At 45.2% G+C, this 8,179-nt stretch overlaps 1 protein-coding gene across 1 annotated transcript in view; it reads left to right on the forward strand.

Moving 5' to 3' along the window:
* The first annotated feature begins 1,039 nt into the window (after positions 1–1,039).
* Positions 1,040–8,179, forward strand: part of ANKLE2 (ankyrin repeat and LEM domain containing 2) — a 28,800-nt gene continuing 21,660 nt past the window's right edge. Inside the window, exon 1 of the mRNA XM_015423780.1 lies at positions 1,040–1,237. The gene's annotated coding sequence lies outside the window, so the exon portion shown is untranslated. The remainder of the gene's footprint in view (positions 1,238–8,179) is intronic.

Raw genomic sequence — 8,179 nt, forward strand, 5'->3', positions numbered from 1 at the left:
GTAACCACTTCCGGTTTCCATTTGAACACGGCTATCTGCGGGGCGAAATACTCGAGACCCTGTTGTTCAGTTGCACAGTCGAGTCCGCTTTGTTCTAATTCTTTGCATCGGCTTGCTTTGCATATTCCACTAGGAACCAGAAATGCTAATATGAATTCATTGCGTGCCATCCCTTTCCCCTCCCTTAGACTTCTCTCTTGAGGTGTTACCACGGCAACCAGAGAACCTTGAGATGTGTTTTTTCCCATCAGGCAGTGCGAGCCGCTGCTCCTAACCCTTGCACACATACTCCTTTCTTCTCTTTCCTCTTTGGGAAAGAAGGCGTGGTCTTACAGACGGGCACTGTCAGAACTCCTGACCCAGCGTTCCCTTTCCCATCATACAACGCGGCACAAAAAAACCCCAGTGACGTTCCCCGCTGCTATTGGATAGCGTGTCGCTTAGCTACAGAGTGCTCTTCTCTTCTTTTTGTTTGTTTGCTAAATTCTAGTCAGAACCCTCGAAGGGTAGCCGGGAGTGGGAGGAGTGGGAGGTCTTGAGGGCCCGTTTTGGTTTCCGTCAGGCATCAGGAATAGACAGGCTCAGATTTAGCGGGCGATGTGGTTCTAGTTCGCGGCACGTGTGGATGTTCTGTCTATTAAAGCGGCCCTTGAAACGGCCAAAATTAATTAATAAATCGGGGGATATGTAAAGAGAGTAATCCCACCTCCCCGAATTCCAGACAGGCAGTACGGTAGAGAAAAGCGGGGTGGGGGGTGCTGAGGAGAGGAAAGAAGCTGAGACGACCCCGGCGGTGGTGGGGTCCTCTTGCGCAGGGGGGAGGGGGGAGACGCGCCTGCGCGAGAGGGAGGGGGAAACGGAGCGACGGAAGCCGGGAGGCCGCTTCTGAGGTACTCGTCCCGTCCCTAAAGGGCGTTCGGAGCGGTCCGCGCGCGCGTCGGGTTGGGTCGGGTCAGGCTCGGCTCGGGAGTCATGGAGCGGTGGATGTCGGCGGCGACGGCGGCGCTGGCGGGGTGGTCGGGCTGGGGCGGGACGTGGAGGGGCGTCTGGGCGGGCTGGCCGGCCTGGGAGCTGCTGACTGCCTGCGTGGTGATCGCCGCCCTGGGCTTGCTGCTGCGCCGGTGGGACAGGAGAGCCGGTGGCCGCGGAGGCCCAGAAGCTGGAGGAGCAGGGGCCGCCCCGCCCGGCTCGACTCCTGTGCCTGAGGAGAAGCCCAGCAGCCGTGGGAGCCGCCAAGGTGAGAGAGAGAGGGGGGAGGGAGGGGGAGAAGAAGGGGGAACAAAGACCACTTCCCTCAGGCGGACACGCACCCTTCCCCCCCCATAGAGTACTCATTCCTTTTTTTCTTCCAAGGTGGGCCTGTTTTTATCAAGCCTTTCCTCCAAAGAGGGCAAATCGCGCGTGTGTGTATGTATATATATTTTTACAACGGCCTTGGGAGGTAGGTGAGGAAACGGGAACCTCAAGGCCTGAGGTTGCTGGCAGAAAGGGAGTCTTAATAAACCGGGGCTGACACTAAAAGCCTCCCTTTGGTCGGAAACTTCAAGCAGGTGGTCAGTATTAGGCTTGCCGAGATTAAAAAAGCAAGCTGGTGTTTTGTGGCACTTTGACACGTTTTTATTCTAGCACAGATTAGATGTCTCTGTGCAGTGCTGGATGTCGTGCACGGGGGTTAGGGGTGCTGCAAGAATCTAAGATGAATTCTACAGCGCATTTTTTTTCCTGTTTAAAAGGGGGGGGATGCTTGCAGTCGGGAGATTTTGTGAGATGAACATTGGTACGCAGAAGTGTATGTATGCTAGAGTAAAAACGTGCTAGCCTTTAAGGTGCCACAAAAGCCAGTTTTTGGGTTGATGGGTTTGCTGGAGCATGCTGACAGGGCCTGCCCTTCTGGAAGGTCTAGTCAGTGTTTGCAAACATATTCTGTAAGAGTAGCCTTCCTTATTAGTATGTTGCCTCACGAAAAAGGCATATTGCAACACTTTAAAGGCTATATGTTACAGAGCAAACTTTCACTGCTTAGATTTCCCACTCCCACTTTTGCTTTTAAGGGAAAACCATGATTAGTGCTTTAAAAAAGGAAACTTGTAGTGCCTCAGAAGCTAACAGATAGATGGTGGCAGTAGTTTTTCTGGACTAGAACTCTGTGTAGGCTCAGTTCCACAATAAATCTGTTCATTGTTAAGAAACTATAGGAATCTCTTGGTTCCTCCCTCCTTTTAAGGTGTGCATCCTTTCCCATAACATGACATACTGATCTATGGGCCCGGTTACACGGGCCGGATATCGCGGGGGAGGCATGGCTGTTTGCCCCGGAGCGAACTACTGCGCGGCCGCCGAATCACACATCCCGCTGACGTCCCGTGGTTCGGGGGGAGGTGCTGATCATACGTCACTCCTGCGGTGCGGCAAAGAAGTGACGCGGGTTGTGGGTTTTTTTTTTTAACCGAAGTGTGCGCATGCGCTGTTGGGTGTCTGTGCGCATCCCATGGAGACTTGAAAAAAAAAAACCTTTTCGCGACGGGACATGGGCGGGCGCCAGATGCCACGAGCTACCACCGGAAACGTGATCAGATGCCCGCCCTTGCCCCGCGGTTTCCGGAAACTAGTACCTCGGAGGTACTAGTTTTTTATGGCGCATCTTCAGCGGGAAGCCTTGGGTTCGCCACGGGAGCTCTATGCTTCCCAGATTTTGTGGTATGATCACGGCCAGAAAATCCGCCTATCTTCCGTTCTGTAGCGTGGCTAATGCTCCGTTTGACCGCAGCCTATGTTAGGGCTGCAGTGTTAAAGGAGGTTAATAGGTTAAAAACCTTCTTATCTGTTAAATTTGGTACCCCAATTAATTGGGCCACAGGTTGTTTTTTTAAAAAGTATTTTTAATAGAAACTATAGATCGCAAACCCTGTCAAAGAAAAGATTGAGAGTCCAGTGGCACCTTTAAGACCAACGAAGGTTTATTCAAGGTATGAGCTTTCGTGTGCAAGGCACACTTTTTCAAAAACTTCCTTGAATAAACCTTTGTTGGTCTTAAAGGTGCCACTGGACTCTAAATTTGTTCTACTGCTTCAGACCAAGACAGCTGACCATCTGGATCTGTCAGAGAAAAGGTATTTCCTCCTCTCTTTTACATGTGAGATGATGCTTGCTGTGTCAGATATGTGTCATCTAAGGTGAAGCGGGGCTTTTGCTACAGAGCCATTCGGAGCATGTCCCATTCAACAAAATGAAATGTGCTTCAAAGTAAATATTTACAATCCAGTGGCACTTTTAAGACCAACAAAGGTTGGTCTTAAATATAAACAAAAGTAAATATTGTTATACTGTGAAAAGTTGTAGATCAGAGTTATCCAGGCCAGTTTCCTTTGAATGAGAAAGCACTGGAGACTTATGCTGTTGTTGTACTTGCTTTATTTATAAATATATAAGTAGTGCAGAGATGGAGGCAAACACAGGAAACACGTCCACTACCCTGCATCAGATCCCCAGAGAGAGATCCTGCACTCCAGAGGTATTTCAGGCAACTCTGCTGCTTCTTTCTCCTCTCTTTCTGTTCCAAATTCAGACTGCTCTCTCTATATATGCTGCTCTTAACCTGCCATCTCTCTGCTCCTTGGAGAAACCAGCTTCTCCAGCTCTGATGGGATAGAGCCACTGGCAGACCATCTTCTAACAATTAACTCCCACTCAGAGAAATACATTTGTTAAGAAACATAGACCTTGGCTCCTAGCAGATGTATTCTTAAGGCCAACCTACTAACACTGACTTCACAGCAATATGTGTCAGACTGAAGAAATTTTACTCACAATCAAATCATAGCCCTGTTGTCAATGCTGCTCAGAGTTTTAAAAAAATCTTCTGCCTGGAGACTGGTTTGAGTGTGTATGTGTATATATAACAGTTGCCATTTTATTTTAGAATTTTAGTACTTACCAAGACACTAGTTCTGATTGCTATCTTATACTCACAATTTGGGGCTCTTATGCACACAGTTGAATGAGAGAATGACATTGAATTTGTTCTTGAAGTGCAAACAGGCTGCTGTAACATCCCTAGAAATGTTAGCTCAGTGTTAAGACGCCTCCTGGCTTACCATATTTATTTCTTCTGTTTTAAAAGGCTTCTTTCTTATAGAAGACAAAACCTCAACCCAAATTATATCACAGTTTTGGAAAGCTGGGGGAAGAGAGCAGTTAGATGATCTGCCTGTATGCTCAGGTTGCTGCATGGTATTTGCACAGTCACATCTAAGGAAGGAATGGTGGCACCTTTAAAATGAACAAGGGTTTATTCTAAGTATGAGTTTTCATGTGAAGAAGAGGAGATTGGATTTATACCCTGCCCTTCACTACCCAAATGAGTCTCAGAGCGGCTTACAAACTCCTTTCCCTTCCCCTCCTCACAACAGACACCCCGTGAGGTAGGTGGGGCTGAGAGAGCTCTGACAGAAACTGCTCTTTTTCAAGAACAGCTGTGCCAGAACTATGGCTTGGCCAAGGTCATCCAGCAGGTGCAAGTGGAGGAGTGGGGAATCAAACCCGGTTCTCCCAGATTAGAGTCCGCGCACTTAACCACTACACCAAAGTGCCATGCATACTTTTTCAAAGACTGAAATATTTGAAAATGTGTGCATGCACATGAAAGTTCGTACCTTGAATAAACCATTGTTGGTCTTAAACGTGCCACTGGACGCTAAATTTGTTCTACTGCTTCAGACCAACACAGCTGACCACCTGGAACTAACATCCCACTGTGTTAGTAGTCAGACCCCTCCTTCCGCAGAAGGGAACATCAGAGAGAAAGGAGAACACCCTTCATATTAATATCACCTCCAAAAACCATACACTGCTTGGCCTGAAATGTCACACAAAATGGTTGCCAGCAAGAGTCAAACCAGAGACAGGCCTGGGAAAATATTTTTTGTTTTTGGAAGGTGAAGTCAAATGGTCGGTTGGCTAATACTCTCTCTCCACTCTTAAGGAGATGCCTAATTAAGGAACAAAGGGGTTCCCAGGACAACTCTGAACTAAATTTCATCCTGGCCCCTTTTACTTTGATTTACAGCCATCTTAACACAATTTACAACAACCTGGTAATTTCCCATGCAGCAACTGCAGGGTCATCAAGTAGCTCTTAGCACCCCAGATACAGTCATTTATAGCTTCTCTCCACCTCAGGAAATCTAAACAAGTTTCTCACAATTCTTTGATTCTATGGACAAACCCATCAAGGTGTTGTTTTTAGGGTGATCGTGTTAGTAGAGACCCAGGAAACAATTTTCCTATATAAAGTGCACCCAGCCAGCAGTCTGTTTGTGTGTGTGTGTGTGTGTGTGTGTGTGTGTGTGTGTGTGTTCTTGGCCACACCCCCATTCTGTGGGCTCTCTCCTCTTCTGGCTGTTTTACCTCCAGGACCTCTGCAACATTGGTAAATATTACCCTTCCCCAAAAAAGCTTTCCCTCTTTCCTCTCTAATTTCCTCTTAGTTAGCTCTTATATGTGTTTAAGTGTGTTTATTTCTCTTTTAATAAAAAGCCTTTCCAGTTGAACATCTGCCTGGTTAATCTGAGATTTCTCTATGGGAAAATCATGGTATGCATTGGTGGAGATTCCAAGTTACCTACCTCTCGCTTTGTCTCCAATAAAGCGAATTTCCCCCCAACTAATTAGGAGACCATCTGTTTGGGCAACAACTGAGTTCAGAACCTTGTGCTCAAATTGTAGATAATGTCTGTTGCTGGAATATACCCGATACTGGCTGTGATCTTATGATCACAGCTTCATGACATATAGGCAGTTGTTCTTATAGGCCAATTCTGTGCCTGTCTACTTGGTAGCAAGTCTCACGGAGTTCAGTGGGATTTACTCCCAAGCAAAGGTGCTTAGATTGTAAGCCCTACACACTTTAATGGACTCAGTCAACAACAGTATGACTTTTGGTGAGGTGCCTCTGCTGCTGAATGCATTTCAGAGGATGGAAGAGCATTTTAGGATACCCTCAGATTCAGGTAAGCCAGTGCTGGACTGCAACACTGCACAGATTGAAATGAGAATGTGCCTTAAAATGCTTGGAAATTTTCCCATGGGACAGTAAAATAGTGTTGTGTTCTAAAAACGGAGGTAATTGGTTGGATTGTAGAATGTATCTGGTATATTCTTATATTCTGGTTATTTCCATCTCTTTCAAAATGCTCTGTTTTGGTTTTCCCCCATATATCCTTTTATGGTTGGTTGGTTGATTGCTTCTGATTCATTCTATTTTTAAGTAGGGAAGGAGAAGTAGATGCTCAAGCTTCTTGCCAGATGCTTCATGACTAAGATCTGAAATGACGCTCAATAGGCTGGCTGCTAACATTAGATGCTGCGCTAAATGGAGAGGGCTTATCTGATTTTTCATGCCCCTATAAATATTATGTGTTAGTGTTCTAGCTGCAGCATGCACAGTTGCTTTGCTTATCCAAGGAAGACACTTATCTTTGTAGCCTCAAAGCAAAGTTCTTCAATGCACTGAGCTGACTAATGCAGTCTTCAGGAGTATTGACACCCATGAACATCTTGCTATATAGTATGGCCTGTCTGCTTTTTAGCTAGGGGAAACTGAATCTTCAGAGTACAAAACAGTAGGTCTAGTTATGCAGGTTTTCAAAATAAGTAGTTGTTCTGTGCAGTTTGGGGAAATAATTAATCGGAGGATTTTGTGGAACGTAGTATTATATTCCAGAATGGCAACCCTGTCAGTCTGTTGCAGCCACAGCAAAAAAAAAAAAAAAGAATTGTGATACTTTTAAATGTTACCATGTTTATCATGTGGTATAAGCACTTATGAGCCACATCTCATGAAAACTCCTACCACAGCGAATTTGGTAGCTTTTAAGCTGCCGCATGACTTTCTTGCATTGCCTTTTTGATAGGTGCAGAATGGAACTACTAGGCATTTTTAGAAAAATCAGTGCCTCTTAAATACATGTTAATGTAAAATACCCACTTGGTCTTTAAGCTGCACAGAAAAGAACATTTATTATATTAAATTATTTCTGTACCTCTTTTCTTTGTTCAAGTGAACTTCAGGAAGTGTTTTGATAGTTTATCATTTATCATGATTTGCATGTGAATAAGAAGCCAAACTGATTTTCTCCTGAGCTCTTGAGGTGATGTCATTTGTATAGGGAATGCAAAATAAATAAAGTTAAACTTTTGGGTTCTAATTGCCCCGGAATAAAAAATTTAGATTATCTCATTTCCATACATACTGTTTTGTCTGCTACATTTATACCTAATACTGATCGTCACTAGTCAGATAGTTGGTCTTGTTGATAGTGAACATTCCTAAATTGATAATTAATTAATTCTGAAATTGAATTCATACAAGTATTACCACTACAGATCATGCTTAAATCTAGTTGCACAGTGTGTTCTTATGTGGTATTGGGTTAAATGGTACATATATTATTAATCTGAATTGTTGCTTGCAGAGCAGGATTGCTAGTGCTCTAGGATGCTAAAAACTGATTATTATGTTTATGGCGCTACCATGAAGCCCCTGATCGATACTTTTAAGCCTATTTTCTGCTCTGAAAGAACAAGTCTCGTTTTCCCTGCAGCATGAGATGACACTTGAATATGATGCTCAGTGACTGATCTTAAATTTATGCTGATTGCTAAAGAAGAAATTAGCAGAGGTTGTTAATGCCAGGGGCCTGAGTCCTGTCTTGCCCACACATGAGAGTGCTTGTTTTGAATATATGAAATCATTATTAAATTTGTTTCATCCTGTTGGCCCTTTCAATACAGTGCCTCTTGCTTGCTTCATCATGTGGTTATCTTGCACTGTAAGGCCCTCTATATGCCCCTGCAAAGGGGAGCAACTGGCAGGAAACACCTCTTATCATCTTTTACCCCCCCCCCAACACCGCCAGCAAAGAATAAGTCTGAGCTTACTACATTGCGGAGGTGGCTTTAGGGCAGAGGTGTCAAACATACAGTCCACAGGCCAGATCTGGCCCCCATAGGGCTCCTATCCAGCCTGAGAGCAACTGACTCTGTGCTGCTTCCTGTTTCTTACATAGCAGCTCCTTTTGGCCAGTCTCTCCTATTTTCTGCTTCAGATGATAAAAAGAAGGCCTTCAATTGGCTGAGGACTCCTTCTCCCCCTCCTCTGGGGAGGGAAGGGGAGGGAAAG

Source organism: Gekko japonicus, unplaced genomic scaffold, assembly GCF_001447785.1.
Source record: "Gekko japonicus isolate JY-2015 unplaced genomic scaffold, Gekko_japonicus_V1.1 scaffold137, whole genome shotgun sequence".
NCBI classification, from domain to species: domain Eukaryota; kingdom Metazoa; phylum Chordata; class Lepidosauria; order Squamata; family Gekkonidae; genus Gekko; species Gekko japonicus.